Source organism: Puma concolor, chromosome E1, assembly GCF_028749965.1.
Source record: "Puma concolor isolate L17-30 chromosome E1, mPumCon1.1.hap2, whole genome shotgun sequence".
Taxonomy (NCBI): Eukaryota; Metazoa; Chordata; class Mammalia; order Carnivora; family Felidae; genus Puma; species Puma concolor.
The window spans coordinates 55,412,435-55,433,722 of NC_141680.1; the positions used below are offsets into that span (position 1 = coordinate 55,412,435).

Here is a 21,288-nt window from a genome sequence, read left to right on the forward strand (position 1 = left end):
CGATAGGTGAAGAAGTAGGAGGCTGTGGGAAATCTAATTTGTAAGATGAGAACAGTTTCTCACTCTCCGAGTTCCAAAAACAAGTGCAAAGTTATATATCATAGGATTTTACTGACAAAGCAAAGTCCCCCTGCCTTCGGGGTTGCTTATTTTTGCCTTTTGTTTTGTCCTTATTTTCTTGTGTGTTTGGTTTTTGGTTTTCCTTTTTTAAAAAAGGTTTTTCTTTTCGTTGTTGTTCTGGTTTGGTTTTTTTTTTGTTTGTTTGTTTTTTGTTTTGGTTTGGTTTTGCATTCTAAGGAAAGGACTGGATTTTGCTCACCCACACCACATGGGGGGCTCTTAGAGAAGCAGGTGGGGAGTTTTCAGTATTTCCATCCTTGGCAGGCTAGCAAGCTGCTGAGTGTGAAGGCTCAGACCTTGGTCATCTCTGCTGAGGGCTACATGAGAATAAAACGGGGATGAACAGGCACACAGGAGGGCTGACCTTGGAAACCGCCCTGAACCAGAAGCTACTGAAAATTGATTTAATTTGTAGAAGGTGAGCCTTTCTTCTTTGCTAGGATAACTTCCAGTCCGGAATAAATCCTGACTTTGGGAGTATCTTGCCTGGGGACTCTGGCGTTGGGGACTGGGAAAGAGGTGGGCTCCGGGAGTAGGGCAGGCCCGATATTTGTGCCTCTTGAGGGCTTTCCAGTTTCCCACTGGGCAGCAAGCAAGGGGACATCTCACCTTCAGCCTCCAGCCAGGCATAAGGAACTTTCCTTGGCACATTGGAAAGGTGTTGCAGGAATCAGAACAGAGCCTTAAATGACTCCCGTCAGGGAGGGATGGTGGCCAGAAAGGGCAGGAAGCTGGAGAGGAGGGCTCAGCCCCAAGTTGTGTAGACTGCCCATCTCCCAGCATCCTTCCATGCATGAAAGGTGGTTAAAATGAACCCAGGCTAGCCTTGAAGGGGACATCATGGGTCTTACAGCCTCAGGGCACTGAGTGGAGGAGGGAGTGGGATTACAGGTCCCAGGCTAGCTCTCCAATTCTTGATGATGCTGCCCAGGGACCTAAGGTTACTTATAGGCTGAATGTTTATATTTAAACCTCAGGCCCTCTATTTTATTATTATTATTTTAAAATTTTTTAAGTTTATTTGTTTATTTAGAGAGAGAGAGAGAGAGAGAGAGAGCACATGGGAGGGCAGAGAGGGAGGGAAAGGGAGAATCCCAAGCAGGCTCTGCACTGTCAGCACAGAGCCAATGAGGGGCTTGACCTCACGAACTATGATGTCATGACCTGAGCCGAAATCAAGAGTCGGACACTTAACTGACTGAGCCAACCAGGCGCCCCAATTATTATTTTAAGTGGAGCATGCAACTCTGATCTCAGGGTCGTGAGTTCAAGCCCCACGTTGGGCGTAGAGCTTACTCGAGCCCTTTACTTTAAAACTGGTTTCTCCTTCACTTTGGAGTTTCTCAGCTGCAGCACTATTTACATTTGGGACCAGATCATTGGTGCGTGTGCATGTGTGTGTGATTTTGCGTGTGTGTGCACTGTAGGATGTTCAGCAGCATCCCTGGCTTTTACCCGCAAGATGCCAATAGCATCCCCCACCCGGTGGTGACAATCAGAAAATATCTGTAGACGTCGCCAAATGACCCTTGGGGGCAAAATCACCCCCAGTTGAGAATCACTGCTCTTCTCCCTTTTGCCTCCTCCAGGCAATGCCATCAACCTGACCATGCTGGCTCCCAGGGCCTTCCATGCACAGGCAGGAGAAGCAGGGCCCTGGGGGTCATAGCAAAGGAGGAAATACAAAGAAGCATGCCCAGTTCCTGACCTCAGGAAATCTGTTGCCCCAAAGTGCTTTTAAATTCATCCTCAGAACTTAGACCAAAGAGAGACAAGAGAAATGGCTCTTCAGGTAGGGCTGTCAGATTTGGCAACCAGAACAGCAAGGAATGCGTGTTTTAGTATAAGTGTGTCCCATGTCATATTTGGGATATACTTACACTAAAAAAAAAAATTACTGGTTATTCATCTGGAATTTGAATTTACCTGGGGATCCTGTACCTTATTTGGCAATACTCACTTCGGGTGGTGGTGATCACATAAGGAAAAAACCCAGAGCGATGTTCTCATGGTGCAGAAATATTCCATTTTCTTGGAGCAGGATTTGACCTGTAATTGAAAACAAAAAAGGCAGATCTCCCCTTAATCCCACTGAAGCGCTCTCAGAATTCAGGCGGGACTGGAAGACCAGGGGACGTCTGCGTGGTTGTCTAGATCTCTCTCCGTCTGAAAAAGTAGCCCCTGCTCCCCGCTGGTGGTCCTATTTGCACACCCACCTTGGAGAATCTTGCCCTGGAACTGGCTACAGAGAGGAAACATGGGACTGTGGGTGGGCGAGTCTCTGCCAGGCTTTATCTGGAAGGGGGAGATGTGGCCACTTCATAAACCCACCCGTAAGAGGCACTTTTCCTGCTGGAGCCAGAGGAGCGGGGGCCGGGGTGGGGGCGGGGGGGTGGATCTTCACTGGCCTTTTCCTCTGCCATCAATCTTTTTCCTCTTTGAAGGAGAGGCGCCATTACTCATGGCCCGGCAGAGTGAACTAAGGGGAAGACGGCCAGAGGAAGAAGAGGGCACCTAACTGGCAGGTGAAGGCCTCTGGGAATCCGGGGGAGGGGGAAGCAGAGAGGGACAGTCCCGGAAGGGAAGTTCATCAAGGCCGGGCCCCAGAGTAAGCTCAAAGCTGACCATGAGTCAAGCTGAGCAAATCTGGCTCTCAGAGTTTCAGGGGAGCCTCCATGTGGGGAGGAGGGAACAGGAAGACGCAGGTGCTTAGGCAGATCCTTCAGGGCCATTGAAACCTCCCGTCTGTGTCTGTGCGGAAGGACGGTGTTGTGGCCACAGCTGGGGTCTGGGACCACAGTTCAATCTTAACCTGCCTGACTCACCTTCCCATACACGTCTCTGTCTCTTCATTTGTCAAGTGAAGGGGCTGATCCCACATGATTTTTATAATCTCTCTGATTGTCAAATTCTGCTCTGCTTTTCTTTCCATTTCCCGCTACAAGCTTGGGGTGTTCTGCTACTTACTTCCTTTCGTGAAAATCTGAAGCTCTGAGAAACTGTAGGGAACCCTTGGACCCTAAGATTTCCTTAGGGAAGATGATGCAAAGGAATACTGTGTCCAACAAGAGAACACAGTCCCTGGAGGATTAGCACCCCTAAGTGGTGAGCGGGGCGGGGGGCACCCCTCAATAACAGTGTAACCCGAGGGAAGCAGGTCACTTCTGACACTCAGTGATACCCACCTGTAAAATGGAGGAGTAATCCCTACAGTTTATTGGGACAACAAATGAGACAGCTGCTAGGGAAGCATTGTTAAAAATAGAAAAGCTGTACGCATATTATATCTAATAATACACACGTGTGGCACGCACACACGCACACACGCACACACGCACACACACACACACACACACACAGGGCAGCGTGACTCCAGCGGTCTCTAGCCGTTAAGAGTGGAAACAGAATAAGAGCGTGTCTGGGAAGGGAGGGGGCCAGGTCTTTGGGAAGCTGCTGCCAGTCTGTCTTTCCTTCAGGACAACAGCTAAATTCCAGAGCCTCATCAGACGGGCCCTCCATGTCTTAGTAAAACTAAACTGGCAAGCGTGACCTCCCCTTGGCGGTTCACCTTATTGAAGCTGTCTGGTAGGTGAGACATTTATTAACATGGATGGACTGCCTACCGCGAGGGCCCCACTGCGGAGGGCTCAGCGGAATGAATTCCTTCCCCAGATGCAATAAGTCTCTGCCTCAATATGGAATTTGATCAAGTCCTCCTTGCCGAAGGGCCTTGACTGAAGGAAAGCTGTGTTTTTGACATGGGAATAGTCAATCCATGGGGCTATAGAGCTGTAAATGTGAACTCCAGTCCTGGGAGGCACGCGGTTCCATAATTCCGGACAGGCCACTTCAAACTCAGTTTCCCATCTGGGAACTGGATTAAAACTGTCCACAGTAAGAATGGAGATGGGAAGGGAGATCACTAAAAATTTCACCGAGTCAATCCGTTCGAATGTTGGATGGGTCACAGATCAGTCTCTCTACTGGAGACCCAGGGCACACACCCATAGTTAAGATGAAATATTCGGGAAAAATCTCAGAACCAGCTTAAGCAGTACTGCGAATGTGTTAGCTATCTATTGCTGTGTAACAAGTGATCCTAAAATTTAGCAGCTGTGGACAACAAACACTTACTATCTCAGAGTTTCTATGCGTCAGGAATCTGGGCTCAGCGCAGCTGGGTGCCCCAACTCTCACAGAGTGGATTCATCTCCAGCCTTGACCCAGGGAGTAGGGGAGGATATCAGCTTCTAAGGTCACTCGCATAGCCACTGGACGGAGGGTTTCAGGTCCACAATAACTGTTAGCCTGAAGCCTCCTTCAGTTCCTTGTTGTGTGGGCTTCTCTGGAACATGGCTCACAACCTAGTTATTGGTTTCCCTTACAATGAGGGAGGGCAAATGTGATGGTTAAATGGATATGTCAACCTGGCTGTACCATGGCGCCCAGATATTTGGTCAAATATTTAATCTGGACGTTTCTCTGAATGTGTACATTGGGTGAGATTAACATTTAAATGGGTGGATTTTGAGTCAAGCAGATTACGTCTGTAGTATGGGTGGGCCTCATCCAATTATGTGAAGGCCCTAACAGAGCAAAGACTGACCTGCCCACAGAAAGAAGATGTTCTGCTAGCAGATGGGCTTTAGACTTGAACTCTTCCCTGAGGCTTCAGCCTGTTGGCTTCCTCCATCAGATTTTAGACCCACTGAACCTTTGCAATTGCATGAACCAATTCTTTAAAATCAATCAATCAATCAATCAATCAGTCAATCATCTACCTATCAATCAGCTATCCATCTGTCCTGTTATTTGTTTCTCTAGCAAACCCTGATTAATACAGAGAGAATGAGAGAGCAAGCAAGGTGGAAATCCCAGACTTTTTGTAGCCCAATCTTGAAAGTGAAACCCCATCCCTTTTTTCCCCAATTTTTTTTATTGTGGCAAAATACACATAACATAAAATTTGCCGCTTAAACTGTCTCTCAATCTACAGCTCAGTAGTATTAAATCCCTTTATAATGTAGTGTCACATCACCACCATCCACCTCCAGAACTTCTTCATCTTCCCCATCTGAAACTCCCCGTCCATTAAACAATAAACTCCTTTCCACACTCCCCTGACACACCCCCCCACCACTCCTAGCAACCACCACTCTATTTCCATCTCTGTTTGACTACTTTAGCTACCCCATGTGACTGGAAAACAGTCCTTTCGTGGCTGGCTGCTTTCACTTAGCGTTACGCCCTCAAGGTTCATCCGTGTTGTAGCAGGTGTCAGAATTTCCTTCCTTTGTTAAGGCTGATAATATTCCTTTGTTTGGATAGACCACGTTTTGCTTATCCACTCATCTGTGACACCCATCAGCTTTTGCTGTATTCTACTGGTTAGAGGTGAGTGGCTGGGTCCAGCCCACCCTCAAGGGGAGGGACTTACGAAGGGTGTGCATGCCAGGTGACAGGGATCACTGGTAGCCATTCTCAAAGCTGCCCACCCCAGCAGGTGTCAGGGGACAAACTAACACTCTTATGAAGCTTATTAGCTCTATGATCTTGGGGCAAATTATTTAACCTCCTCAAGCCTCATTTTCTCATCTGCTATAGGGAGGGAGGGTGGGAGGGAGGGAGGAAAACAAAAAACCTCTTACAGTGATTCTATTGTGCAGTCATGGTCATAAGGAGTGAAGATGGCATTGTAGCAGGGGGACCCTGTGTTAGTTTCATCCCTCAAACACAGCTAGATTGACATCAAATCGTTTTGAACACCCAGGAGATCGATCTGAGGATTAAGAGGACAATCTGCATAATGTGAGGCCGTCATGGTCAGGATCTACTGCATAGAGTAGGGGTTAGCAAACTATGGCCCATGAGCCAAATGGCCCACCACTTGATTTTGCAAATAAAGTTTTATTGAAACATAGCTACATTCATTCACTTAACACATTGTCTATGGCAGCTTTCTCACTACAGTGGCAGAGTTGTATAACTGCAACAGAGACCACATGGTAACTATCTGGCACTTTACAAAAAAAAAAAAAGTGGCCTACAGGCAGTGGTCCTTAAACTTTGGCGGATATCAGAATCCCCAGGGAACTTTATAAAAACGCAAAGGCCCGGGCCCTTTCTTACTTCCACAAGCCCAGGCCTCTGAGTCTTTACTGGACCTCTGAGGGAGCCTACATACTAGAGTCACTACCCGGACTGATGAGGGAGACCAGGAGAAACACCCACAGTTGCCTATCGGCAGACACTGGGCTAAAGTTCTGAATGATGACCTCTCATCTCTGTCTCTCTCTATGACAGTCTTCTGCCGCATGGAGCTACCGATTCAAACAGGCTTATCTCCCCAAATGGAGATGTCACACGAATCATTTCAGCTCCTCATGAAACCGTGGCACGATGCTGTCCCACATGGTTCCCTGAATCACAGCCTCTGCGTAGGCAGAGGCCGCATCGCTGGCTGCAGTCATGCACTGGGGCGCAACGTGGTCAGTGTGCAAGAGCTGGTTGTGTTCTTGCACAGGATGCGTAAAGCCCACACCTTTGTTCTTACCACTATCTCCTCTGCGGGGTTTTGTTCATGGGAATAGCCCTGACACATGTCCAATGCAAAGGCTGTTACTCTGGTTCGGGGGCTCTCGGCCATGACCATGCATCATTAGAACCCCTATGGAGTTTCAAAGAACTAACCAATAATCTGATGCTTGGGCCACACTCTTGGGGAATTCTCATCTGGCAGGTCTGGGGTGGCAGGTAGGCAGCTGATTGTAATAACGCAGTCACCTGGCCTGGGAATCGTTGTTCTAGACTCTAGAATCTAGAGCAGTGATTTCCAAACATTACCACGCATCAGACTCCCCTGGAGGGCTTGTTAAAACACAGATGGCTGGGCCCCACCCTAGAGTTTCTGGGAGTTCTGGGGTGGGACCCACGAATTTGCCTTTCTAGCAAGTTCCCAGGTGTTGTTGCTGAGGCTGCTCTGGGGACAAGACTGTGAGAACCACTATTTGAGGACATCATGAGGTCTGACGGTGGAAGGGACTGGAACGGATGGAGCATGGGCTGCATTGGGGGCATTTGGGTCCTGTGGTAAAGCCACTGGCAAGTCAGTCCCTCCAGGTCTCTGCTTTGTTGTGTGTGGATACCAAGTCCACTGGGGGCCCAACGAGGTGACATAATATCTGCTGATCTCCAGATAATTCCCCGCGGAAGGCACCGGGAAAAGATCAAGGATGATGAACAAAGGATAGGCGAAACAAAGCCCAGGAAAACAAAGCATTTCAAAATTGAAATTCCTCAAAGCTTCTTTAAAACCCACCACCAGTGGGAACCTGAAAGTGTAATTACATAACCCATGAATATAATTAGGCGCTTCCCTTCTGTCCCCACCCACTTCTCTCAGGCTTTGGGTATGGGAGAAGGAGGAGGGGGTCCTGAGAGCCTCCAGACTCACAACATAACACCCTACATTCCCCTGCTCTTATAAACTTCCTCAAAAAACAGTACTTGGATCTGGCTGGAGCCAAACCCCAGAGCTTCTTGTCCATCAATTAATATTTATTGGGCCTTCACAATGAGCTAAGCAGGCTTATAAAAGACAACAGTTCCTGCAGACTGTTATTAAGCCGAAAAAGAACAAGCACCTCGCCTTCCTTTTCACAAGGTGTTGGCAGCTGGGTGGTTGTGTCTGGGTCAAAATGAACATTCAACCACTCAGCCCACAAAAATTTACTGAGCACTCGCCATGTTGCAGACACTCTTCTAGGCACTGGGGGTGTGGCCGTGAGCAAAACAGACAGAAACCCCTGCTCCAAGTAGCGGGCAGATGAGACGGAGTCTCTAAGAAGCTTGGGGACAGAGGCTGGTGTCCGATCTCTACACATGTGGCACCCCAGTCCTGCCACTGGGTCAGCCGGTCTGCCAGGAAACCGCTCATTTAAAGAAAAATCCAAAACTGTTTACTTTATGGGCTCTTTTCCAAAACATAGACATCTATGATCTCGAGGCCCTATGGGGTCTGACTTTAGACACATTTTCTTCATGAATGAATTGGACGCTCATTGGATCTCCAGATCTCTTGCCCAAATAAAATATTCATTCTAAAGCCATTTGGAGCCCAAACACCAGAAACTCTCTGGAGCATCATCTCCTCAGCAGCTCGGTTCCTCAGAATCTGTGTGCCCGTTAAGAGGCTGCCCCGACCCTCACCGGAAGCTGTGGCTGTTCCGGGTCAATGGTGGCTCGTTGACCCCTTCCCAAAAGGCACTTGTAGTTTTACAGTGTGTTGTGCCCTTCTTAGAAGGTGGTTGGGTACCAGAGAGCCCGTATCTCAGCCTGGCTGGTGGCTCCCAATCGGGATCCCGTGAATAGAAGCTTCCCAGAGACAGGTACCATTTGCTGTGTCCAGCGTGGCAAACTTAGCATCTAGCAGCTTTCCTGGAGCCCAACAGGCGAGTGTCGGAAAGGAGGAGTGAATAAACGAATCAGAAGCACCTTGTGGACCTTGGTAGTCCCACGAGGCTTGTGCCAGGAACCTTCTCCACCCTCATGTTTGTCATATCGACCTCACGGAGGACATTCGCTGAGCCCGTGGCACATGGAGGTGAGACATGAGACCAGGGTTGTAATTGGAGACCCACAGAAGGGGAACAGCCACTGGAAGATCTAGATAATTGTTCCACGGGGGTTGGGGGCGTGAACGGAGGGCAATGGCTTATGAGCTGGAGAGAAAGCAACAACTAGCCTCATATATTTTTCTCCTGCAACCCCACTCCTCGACATCAGGTACAAAGGGGGCATCCGGGTGAAGTTTGAAAGAGATGCATTTGAACTTATTACCTTTGGAGGCAATTAAGCTGGGATGAATGGGGATTGAGCCCCATATTTGGAGATGAGGAGGCAGAAGGAACAAAACATCGAAGCAGCTCAGTATTGTTGCAGGGTGACACAAGAATGTGTGAAGGGATGCATAGTGGGTTAGCATAAGCCCACTAGCACAGGTAGGAAATGTCACAGAGCCAACCTAGTATACGTGTTGTAGGGGAGGAGGAATCAGAAAACCAGCCAAGTCTGTAAGAAAAGACCCACTTGGGATAAGCAATCACCATGTGCTTGTTCTCACTGTGTGGAACATGTTTTGCTTTCTTTTTCTTATCCCTTGAGATCTTGACACTTGCAATTATCTCTCCCTGGAATGGCAAGACTTATCTTTCCAGAAAACTCCTCTGCATCCTTCAAAACTTAGCTTTCATTTCATTTCTCACCCCCCAAATGACTGCTTTTCCCAGGGATTACCACGGTACCCTCGACTTCCACCATCGTTGCATGTATGATTCAACGCTGTTTGAACATGTTACATGTCTATCTACTTTGCTGGACCGTGAGTTCCCGGAGGCCAGGATCCTATCCTACTCACCTTCGTTCTCTCCAGTATCTGGCATGAAGTAGTCCTTAATGCACGTTTCTCATATTGAAAAATAAATAAATAAATAAATAAATAAATAAAATAAAAGGAAAAATGACTACTACAGGCCTTGTCAAATTTGAACATCTGATGGGGACATGTCTATATGGGGGAAACCGAGTTGTTGTGGACAGTTGAAAAATGCTCCCTGAGTGAGACCTTCCAGGTTGTGGGCAGTGGGGACGAACACATGTCAACGCCGGGCCAGAGCTACCCCATCATTCCGGAGGCCCTCTCAGGAAGCAGGGAGGCTCACAGGCGATTGGAGACTTGTTTATATCAAATAAGCACTTGCTGGAATATTCAAAAATCAGCAAGTTCCAACTTGAACTCTCCAGAGAAGTCATGGCCATTTACCCTCCATTTGGTTCAAGAGTTTGAGCAGCTCGACGAGGATTCAGTCTGGCCCCTTGATGGGAGATCCATTGGGACGGCTCGAGCCCCAGTGTCAGTGGGACCTCAGGGACGTTGTGAAGACAAACTACCCCTCATCCCACTGCTGGGTGTCTCTGTGTTGCTACCTGAGAGACTAATAAGCAAAATGAAATAACTGTGGTATTTACCGCTGTTAATTAACAGCAAGGTGTTCATGAGTAATGTTGTGGTATTAAGGGTGTGGTGCAGCTTTTCGTTACTGACTCCTTCCTTCGCAGGGTTATAAACTCCAGAAGAGATGTTCCCTCCTGGCTGAAACTTGGCAGCTGGCCTGAGGTTCTTCCCTGTGGCTGGTGCTGGACCTGCCCGCTCATCAGCCTGTTGAGATCTGCCTCCGTTTCCACAGCAGTCACTGCTAGGGCCACGAGCTTCTGGAAAACTTGCCATTGGAAGCCACTCATGCTCCCCAACCAGCATACAAAGCTCTTAAAGCAAAGATTTAAATAATGGGACTGACATGCTCTAGAAATGTCCAAGTCCATGGGAAGTCACCCAAAAAAGCCACCAGGAAGTAGCATGTAAGGGCATAAGGCTGTCTTTGTCCGGCAGGTAGGTGCAGAAGGGTTAAGTCAAGAACACATCTGTTATTCTCAGGACCCAATACTCAACAGCTCTAGCAAAGTCCTCTGAGGGTTGCCTCAGATGAGAGGATATATTAGGGAATGAGCTGGGGGTAGTGTGTCTTCTATTTGGATGAAGTTTATAAGTTATAACATGCTCTGGCTTCACATTCCCTGAGCAATGTTCACAATCTGCTAGGTTTTGCACTTTATGTTTTCCATCACCTTTTCACAAACAATATTTCATTTTCATGTTCTTCCGTCCCACAACCCTCTGAAATGGGCAACGGTGGGGCAGGGGGTGGGTGGGATCGTTACTCTGGTTTCACAGATAAAGAAATCGAGTTTTGGAAAATTCAAATGACTTTCCCAGATGCACATGACATGTCCACATTCAAACTCAAAGCTTCTGATGCCAAGGCCAGTGCTCAGACTTTCCACCCTAGCTTGTTCTAGAAAACTAAGAGTCACCACTGGTCCCACTTCTTGCAAAGCTGACTGGCAAGCGGGTTGATGGTAATGGATTATGAATTTCCCTCTGGGAAGGGAGAGTTGCTCAATGAGCTGCATTTCTCTTTCACTTAAACCTAAGAGAAACTTGGTTCAGCTTGGCTTGGATTTCCAATGGTTAGGGACCCAGAATGAGAGGCCCTTCTGAATTCTATCACCAAGTCAGAGAAGGAGAACCCAGGGCAGATGCTCTGGAGACCATCACCAGACCCCCACACCCCAATCAAACAATAGCTATACTAAATGTAACCTCCTTAGCCCCCAAGTCCTTAAAAAGCAATAGCACGGTAAAAGGAACCAACAAATTAGTAACCCATTACCTACAGATTTTAATTAGTAATGAAAACTAGACCCAACATGAACTCCTCTCTAGAAAGTCTTTCTGTTCCAACCACCTGGCAGGGATATTCCCTCCTATCTGGGAATGCTTTCAAGAAGTTGGCAACAGCCAGCTCAACCTGTCCCATCCTCCAAGATGAAGGAAAGAAACCCTTGGATGAGCCACGGAAGCCCAGCCAACGACTCCAGCAGAGCTCAGAGACCCATGGAAAAGTGACAGGGCTTGGTTGCAGTTGCAAATCTTAGCAGATCTTGGCTAAACCATACAGAAACAAAAAAAAAAAAAAAGGAAAGAAAGGAAAAAGAAAGATGCCTCATTTTCACACTTGGAGATTTAAAGGCTACTCTTGGTTATCCACCCGAACAAAGTTTAACTAACACAGTGTACATAAAAAGGTGCTTATGTTTAATTTTGAGATGAGCTAAAAATGCTTTATATTGCAATTGCTTCTCTACCTCCTTGGAGTTGCTTTGGCTCCCATTTACATTATTGGGCGTCATTTGATCGTGTATTAGCTGTGCAATGGGGAAAAAGAGGTGATGAGTGGGGCGCATGGACTGGCTACGAAGGATGGGGCATGGAAATTGCGTACATGAAGAACCTGCTTGGTATACGGGTCTTGGCTCTTTCTCACAGGGGTTTTCCTTTCTGAGCAAGGAGGGGAAGGAGCCATCCCAGAATTAGTTTTAATGCCTGCCTACATTCAAGGAATTGTCTCAGCCGCTGCTGATCTTCTGGTCCCTCCACAACTGCTGCTACCCTGAGGTGATGTGGCTGGTGATCCACAGAGATGAGGGTTGGTGCCCCCCAGCCCCCTAAGAGTTGGAACAATCCACAAGGTAAGGGGAAGCAGACATCCCTCCTCGCCCTGGGAGCCTCTGCCTCTCTAGTCTTCCCCGATCCACCTGCTTGAATGTGCACATTTTTTCACTGAGGGGTTAGGAACATCTCAATATTGGGGACTTCAACTTCCTTATCTCCTTGTACCTTACCAAGGTGAAGAGGCATCACAGAACTCAGGAAAGTAGAGTTCCCATGTGGAGATAACCCTTCTCCTGTCCATCCCTTTCTCGGGCCCCGTATCCTCCCGTGAGCTCCTCCAGAACGTACCCCACGCTCTTTCCTCAAGAAATCTACCCTTCCCTCATTTCTTACTTAGATGTAGCAAACTGAGCATTCTATTAGATGCTAACGAAGGATCTCATCTATGTGTGTTTGGAAACTCAAGGAAATGAGTCCCAAGAGTTGCGTAGGTGGTGGGAGTTCAAGTTCACATTACACCTTCTTCAGCAGGAGGCTGCCGCTGATATACTCACAAGTTACCTAAGAAGCAAGCCCTCCTCACCAAAGCCAGCAGCGCTGTATTTTTCTCAGAGATGCCCCCATCTGGTCTTATACGAGGAAAACACATCCCTCCTCAGAGCGTGGTTAGATTTTTTTTTCTTTTGAAAATGATAATCCTGGAATTAATATATTACAATATGTTGGATTCCAGAGATTTACTTATATAAGAGTATACTAGGAGTGGACGAAACCTACCCATCAGTGCTGGATGGTGACAGTTATAATTAGGTAGTGCTGGTGACCTCATCTTTCCTCAGTTTACCTCACTGCAAACTGGTAATTGAGATGTTGTTTACAGGGTCTTTTTCCCAGGAACAAAGCTTGCCTTGAGTTCCTCCTCATGACGACGTGACATATAAGTAAGGGGAATAACTAAAAGAGTTCTGGAAACTTCCCCTATTGTGTGATATATGTTACATACCTAAAAAATAACAGCAAACAAGAGATGAGGGTTTTAACAGGGGAGGTCAGCTACTCACATAACTTGATGGAAGAATTGGCCGTTTCTGTGGAAGAAGAAAGTTCTTCTTGACTGAGCATGAGGATGTGGGAGGGATGTACATTTAAAAAAAGTAGTCACTCAGGAGCACATGGGTGGCTCAGTCGATTAAGCGTCTGACTTCGGCTCAGGTCATGATCTCGCGGTGCATGAGTTCGAGCCCCACGTGGGACTCTGTGCTGACAGCTGGGAGCCTGGAGCCTGCCTTAGATTCTATGTCTCCCTCTCTCTGCCCCTTCCCTGCTCGTGCTCTATCTCTAGCTCTCAAAAACAAAATAAACATTAAAAAAAAAAGCTGCTCAATTAGCCAACCAGATCATTCACATAAACCCTGTGATCAGTGAGTGATAGATCATTGTCACATCTGAAAACGGACATGAATAGATTACACAACATGACCCAAACAAATCAAAATCGATTGGTCTTTTTCAATCAACCACAACAGAATATAGCTAACGGGGAAAGCCCATGGGGACTTGATGCTTCCCCCAGAGGAACTCCCCCTCCCCCCCCACAGAGGTGATGCATTCCAGAAGAGTAACTATCCTTTAAATCATGTGACGTATGTATTATTTCAAAACGCTTCATATCTCTAAATTTTAACTTCACAGACTTCGTGAGGACATCGGAATCTCTAGGTTTCAAGTGGTAAGATGGATGGTAAGGGTAAATGAGGCTTCATGGCCACCTGTCTAATGGACGGTGTGTCCAGGATTGTAATCCTGTCAGTGAAGCCTGAGTTCTTCCTCTCCTCTCCTCCAGGAACATAAGGTTCTGTTTAGCTCATGCCATCTTGGCCATTCCTTTTCCAAGAAAAGTAAGTGTGCTCCCCAAACCATATGAAGGGAAATAACAATCTGGAACTCCCTTGGCCTCTTGGCCTCAAAGCACCCCCGTGGGCGTTGACAGGCATGTCAGAATGAAAGAGAAAGAGAGGGTGCCCATCTCCCCCTCTTTGCTCTGGGGTGCAGGTTTTTCAGCCCCTGCTATACCAGGGAACAGGATTAGACAGGCTGGCTGGGCATCAGGTTTCAGATTCTTGAGAACTGAAGGGGTGAAATGGTAGGGGCAACACGAAGGACTAGAGGGGGACAGATAACTCAGAGAGCTGGAGGGAGGGAGAGTCAGAAAGTGTGAAGATAGACACCTCACAGGGACATATGCAGCTAAGTGAACAGTACGGTGGTCATGGGCATGTCAGGGTTAGACCCTGGGCACATCTGAAGCCTTAGGAAGGGGGAAGTGGATGGCAGACTCAGATGGAAACCACACATGAGAAAAGTAAGAGAGAAGTAAGTCTTATCAAAGGGGGGAGAATCCATACTGACTGTTGGCGTTCATGCGTTCCAGTCCTTGATGAAAAATAGACAGACTTACTGATTAATGACCTGTGTAACTAAGCCAATGGCTAAAAAGAAATACAAATTTAAAAACTGTCTTGAGCTCTGTAGCAGGAGAGAGCAGAAGAAAGGTTCCAGGAAAGGTGCCTCATCGATAGTGAGGCTGATTAAAAGCAAGACCAAATGATTCCGGAGTACGTTCGAAGAGGGAACTCTGACTCCATTTTTTATCTGGATAAAAGGCTGAAATGTCCTCAGATGGCCCTTTTGAATTCTGGCTGGCCGCTGTGTGCAGGGGACAGCCTCCCCGCGGGCACTGAATCCTACAGTAAGATGATGTTAAAAGCTGAATTGTCAAGTTCCATTTCCTCAGTGTAATGAGGAAGAAGGGTGCAAAATTTGGAGTCGGAAACTTGGGTTTAGTTCCAGAATCTGTCTCTCCCTCTCTGTGTGATCTTGGGCAAAGTCACTCAAACTCTCTGAGCCCCGCTTCTCCACTGTGTGTGACATAAGTGATAATGCTCAACCCACAGTATTGTTGTTAAGTATCATCTTCTAGAATATGAGTAAAAGTATTCAATGCCAGAAGAGACTTTATAAGTGTTGATATTCTTTAGCTCAGAACATCCAGACTCAAGAGGTGAAATAATGTTCAAATGGCTAGTTTAAAAAATGGCTGGTTAATATAATAGCTAAGAACATAACTTGGGTCTCTTAGCTAATGCTTCTTGCTGGTTGAGAGCTAGTGATTTGGGAGTGTTTTAGAAATGTTATAATATGGTAATTCGTTGAGGCTTTCCTTTTTTGCCATCTGGATTGAGCCACGAACAAACCCCAACTCAATTGCCAAGGCATTTGTTTCCTTGTCATGGATCCTAAGAGTGGAGGAAAGGAGCACTTCCTCCAGAGACCAATATGGCAGCCTCTCCGTGGCTGTGGGAGCTCTCCATTCATCTCGACGGTGAGGAGACAGCAATAGGTAGCATGGAGAAGTCATCCCAGCATGGTCACAGAAAGCCTATCAAGGTCAGAACAGAAATCTTCAAGGGGCACGGACAGCCACTGTGCGGCCAAGAGGTTGGTACCATCTTAGGAAAGAAAATGGGACTGGTCACATGCACGGGCTCTCTCCTCCTGCAGCTCCTCACGAGACTGCCTTGTGTCGCCCAGAATGCCAGCTAAGCCATAAATCCACCCATTGGGTGAGCCCCAGCAACCTGCCCAACCCTGCTGGGAAACAACACATCCGGCTGTTGACGGCACTCATGACTGCCTGGCTGAGAAGTGGTATTTTAAATAAAGAGAGAAAAAAAAACGCCCTATTATTTTACTCTGGTAATTGACAACAAGTTTCTCATGAGTAATTTTATAGCACTCAGGGTGTGCCGGGGTTTGATTTAACTTCTCTTTACAGGAGCCTCAAACTTGCAGTACAAACACTATTTTGAATGGAATGAAACATGCTTCAAAAATCTGTATGGACATTGTCACGACTTTAGTTGAAATATCCTGATCCTAAGGCCCACTAAAGACTTATTGCTGCTTCTTTCAAATTCCACTTCTGGGAAGAGACAACATCTGAAATTGGGATCCCCAAAGATCTTAACTAATAAAAAAAACCCCTCTAGTTGTATATACATGTATACTACAACTGTAGTATACAAATATATGTATTTTTTCTTACAATTCTATTCTATAGAATATAGAATTCTATACAATTCTATTTTGTAGGCTAGCAACTAGTGAGTGATTCCCAAAGTGGAATATGCAGAAAATTATTTCCTCGAAATATTCTTTAAAAATGGGTGAGGGTGATCCTTGCAATCAAATGTAATTGGGAAAGGCTGCCTATTCAATAGTGGGTCTTGCTAGACCATTAGCTATACACTAATGTATATGTTCACGATATACATTAGTGTGATCAAGGCTCTGAGATGCCCTGCAGGAAGAGAGCCTTGCTCATCGCTGTTTCGAACACAGAATCCCCCAGAGTAAGTAGAGCACAGCATTTCCCTACAAGAAATTACATACACACACAAACACATACCACCACTTGTTAACATCCCAGTGTTATTGGATCCCACAGGGTGAGAAGTTTGAGGAACAGATTTTGAGAAACCCAGAGCTAAAAGAGAAGGAAGGAGGTACACTCAGGGCTCAGGAGTAAACCATATCCTACTTGATTTTGGTGTTTGTACCCCAATACCTCGTTATTCATTCAACAAACACTTATTGGGTATCCAATATGGATAATGGTCAGGGGAAATGCAAAGATAAATCAGATGTGAATAAACAAGTAACACAACACTGTTGAAAGACAATGTGCTGGATAGGTTCAAAAGATCTAGTTCTACCTCCTTTCTAGCTGGTGGAGGAAACTGGGACTGAGAGAAATGACATGATTAGTCTCTGGACGTAGAATACCTAGGCACTTCTACTTTGAAGCCCCTTCCCTTAGAACATACACATGACTGGAGTAAACATTTAGCCTCCAGGAGGGAAAATGGCTCTAGGTACAAGTGCCACGTGTTAAAGGCATCTGCAAATGCCCTCAACATGAGGGTCTCTAACCACGTAAGTTTTAGGGAAGGGGCAGAAATTAAGATGACGTCTTTCCAGGAAAGACATCAAAGAGGAAATTTAATGAGCCAGATGTCCTGCATTGAGGAGGAAGTTGGACACTCAAACCTGGTCTCTGCATTGAGAGGAAACAAGCCTGTGGCAGCCACATTCAAGGCCACTGGGTACCTTCTAGGACTCTGGACGGCCATGGGAGAGTCCCAGCGTTTATGAGAGACGCCGTCGGTCTTTGTTTTCGTGTGCTGGGCATCCCGTGAACCCACTATGCCCTCATAATAAGAGCACTTCGTGGGTTTGGTTTTTGTTTTTCTTTACTGCTTTTTGTGATGAGTACTAAGCGTAGAGTGTTAGTTCAGTAACATGATCTTTCTCCTTTGCAGCCCTCAGAGAGCTCATTCATTCTTAGAGCTTTGATTATGTACCTGTGTGCAGCTGGTTCCCATGTTTGTAAGTCAAGTTCTCCCCATCTACCCAAGTCTCCTGTTGGGTATTTTCATTAGTCTCCAAACTTTCCTGTGAATCTTTACACATCCAGGTTATCTTCCCTCAAACCCTCCTCTCCTCCCCGTATGCCTAATTCCCATCAATGCAAGCATTTTCCATGATTCCGTATCTCCCTCGTTTCTATTTTCCCAGGCACCCGGTTTTGAAAGCACAGAACTTTTTCCTGTGTCCTCTCCATATCCCACAGGCAGTAAGTAACTAAAATGTGTCCTTTCTTCTTCAAGATGTCTCATGGATCTATCCCTTCCTTCCCTTTCTATTTGCTATGGACCTAGAAGAGGTCTTGCCCCCTGTGGTTGGACCACCAGTCTTATAGCTCCAGACCACCATTCACTTCCTGCTCCGATCCACCCATCCTCAGTGTTCATCTAGTGCCCCAGCTGGGACACTAGAGTTTATGGACTGTATTGAAACAGGAGCACTCAGGATGCTATATACGTAATAAGTTCCCCCAGGTAATCCTGGTGTTCCGCCATGATTAAAAACCATTTGCATCCAGTGGGCATTCGAACAGTGGTAATCTCTGCAGTCACAGTATCTCCTGGGACACATTCTCAATCTCATCAGCCACAAGTAGCCCCCATCTGTTCCCTGTTTACCATGTGCCATAAAGTTGCTCAGCACTCGATGCCAATGCCATTACATAGCTACCGGGATACCCTTTTCATAGATGAGAAATCTTCTGCCGTCAACACCTAAAATCCTTATTAAATGGATAGTGATGGGAGTGACCTCACATCTCTCTCCCATCAGCAGGAAGGACATGTTACATCTGAGCCCTTTAAAATCTCAATTTGCATATGCCCTGCCGCCTTTACCTATCTGAATATCAGTGGAAATAATCAAGTAATTGGGGAAAGACACACGCCTCTGTCAGACACAGTTGGAGGTAGCAAGTGTAGAAAACATGGAAAGGACTGGAACAGAAGAGAAACTGTCTATTTTGGACCCAGATGCTGCCCATTCAGTGCACCGGGACCCACCGTTACAATCAGCCTCAAAGCCCACCGAACGGTTTGGCCTCGTTCTGCATCTTGAAGAAAAGTGTTAGAGACTCTCCCCTGACCCAGGCTGTTGCAGCAGGGCCTTGTTCAGACGTTCAGACTCTACCCTCCGCAGACTAGAGGTTTCAGACTCCTCCCCAGCCCACTCCCCTCACGGCTGTCCATTCCGAGAGCCCTGCTGAGCCCTCTCTCTGTACCTGCCTCCACGCCAGCCGGCCCCCAAAATGGCAAAATCAGCCGAGGGGGCGGTGAGATTACCGCAAATGAGGTAACGATAATCCCAGGCAAGGACCTTTTATCCAGGAAAAGTCTCCATCTAGCCGTCATCACGGCTCTGCACAATCTCCTCTTAATAAATCCAAGGCCGGAATGTTGCAGAGATTAAGCCTGTTGAGGAATGTGACGCTTTGTAGTCCTGACATGGAGTGCTCGGAGCCGGGGAAGGAGGGACAGGTGGAGGGCGGTGGAGAGCGGAAGGGAAAAGAGGAGAGGAAAGCAAGACAAAGGACAACGTAGTCTGCAATCTTTCTGCTAGAAGCCTTTGTTCTGCCGGGACGTTATTTGGTGATCCAGACAAGGCATAATAATGTCCTGTATCTGCTTGGTTTATTATGTGTGTGTGTCATGGGTGTACATGCATATTATGGACTCTAAAATATATAGACTGTGTGCCAGGAAGAGGGGAGAGAATGCAAAGACTTCTGACTCAGTGAGAGTTTGCTTTCTCTTGGGCAAGCCGGCCTTCGGGCATCCTAACTGTGATCACCTCCAGCCAAGCAGTGATTTTGAGAAGAGGCCATTTCATAAAGTAGACATAATTAAAAAAATAAATAAATAAATAATAAATAAATAAATAAAAATGGCTATGTTAATTCTTGCTCCCCTAGAGCCTGGGCAAAGAACAAGCCAAAAGATTTTCCTTGCTGTCTAGGGTCACATCTATTTTCTGGGAGTGCAGTGAGGGAGGGAGAGGGGCTGTGAGAAATTGACCAGCCTATTACTGAAGAGTAACAGAATGTATATTCACTTCCTGTTTGCAGTATACCGGCTTCTGTGGATGTTTTCTCAAACGTGTTCTCGATTAATGAAAAATACACAGAGGGTCGTCCACAGTAGAATTCAAAAAAAAAAAAAAAAAAAAAAAAGCTGTGGGGTTAAACAAACCTGGATTCAAATCTAGCCTCTGCTCCTTGGGAGCTGTGTGATCTCCTGTGATCCCCTTTGTTCCTCTGTTAAACTCACCTGCAAAACGGAATCACGATTCCTACCTTGGAAGTTTGGTCACATGGACACCCAACACTGCACGTGGACTTATCATTTATCATTTACCAGTGAGCAACTGGGGGGGGGGGGGGTATTACTCCAAAGAGGTAGGTTGCTGAAGGAGATCGGCGTTCTCTGACTGCCTTTGCTGCGAGGCCGTCTTAGCCCCCTGCAGTGACCACGAGAGGAAGACAATCAGTTATAGCCAATCAAGCTTCCGCAGAGCCTTGGAAAATGTTCTGTCTTAGCAATCCAGTTCTCTTAAAAGGGGGAACTGGCATGGAAGTTAGTTCATTTGTACTTCCCTAGGGAAAATGGGAGATGCGTCCGAAGCATCTTCAGGACCATTTGTCGCCCCTGGGTGAGCTCGCTGTTGCAGGACGTAGTTCAGATCCCTTGACTCACACACATCCAAGTCTGTGCTCTCTCACTGACCATCTCAGTCGCATTCAATCACCGTAAGCTGGATCTCCGGGGCCATTCATCCATTCATTCACACATTCGCTCACTTTGCAGCTGTTTGCTTGTTTTAAAAATACTATGGGGAGTTAGGATATGTACAGGGAAACAACAGAAGGGCACATTGGCCCCGGGGATGGTGCCTTGAGAGCAATAACAGACAATTTTGACAAGTCTTAAAGTCTTATTCTGTACATTCCTTATTGCCTTCAGCTGTTCAGACATCCATGGAAATCACCAAAGACAGGAGAAGACAGGAAGAAGTGAAATGCACATTTTTCTTAAGCAGCATTGGAGGGACTAAGAGGATAAAAAAAAAAAAAAAGCAAAGGATCAAAAACAAAGGAAACTTCCTGTTTAAAATAGGCATTGCCTTCGAGACACATTTCATCTAGCTGAGAAAACGGTGCATGTGTGCATGAAGAGGTAGTAACTGAAGCTGACAGTTCACGAAAAGTCAAAGCACTATTCTTTCAACTTTTCTGAGGGTAATAAATAAATATATAAGTTACCAGCTGACTTCCTTTTCACAGGAGTGTCTTAAACGGTAGTTGTATTATTAGAAAGAGCTGAAAGCAGGAGTGGCTGAAATGGAAACGGAACTCTGAAATGGATAGGACGTTCTCTGCAAAAGAAAAAGCATCTGAGTTGAACCTTTCGGGAAAATATAGTAAATCTCATGATTATTGATGAGACCAGTCACCTTCATTTCTCAGCTGCATAGGTGATGCCAGACCTGTATTATGTGCTTCCTCAAAACTGCCCCCATGGGATTCTCATACTGAGAACCAACATGAGTTTTGTCAGCCTATTTGACAGAGGTGAAAACTGAGGCTCAGGGCCACTGAGTGAGTTCAAGGTCTCACA

General features: G+C 46.5%; 1 long non-coding RNA gene across 4 annotated transcripts in view; it reads right to left on the reverse strand.

The window, feature by feature from the left end:
- LOC147574511 (uncharacterized) overlaps positions 1-21,288 on the reverse strand; it is a 332,668-nt gene that overhangs the window by 39,407 nt on the left and 271,973 nt on the right. For all 4 annotated transcript variants that reach the window (XR_015244274.1, XR_015244273.1, XR_015244276.1 and 1 more), the window contains exon 3: positions 2,081-2,169. This is a non-coding gene — a long non-coding RNA (uncharacterized LOC147574511). The remainder of the gene's footprint in view (positions 1-2,080; positions 2,170-21,288) is intronic.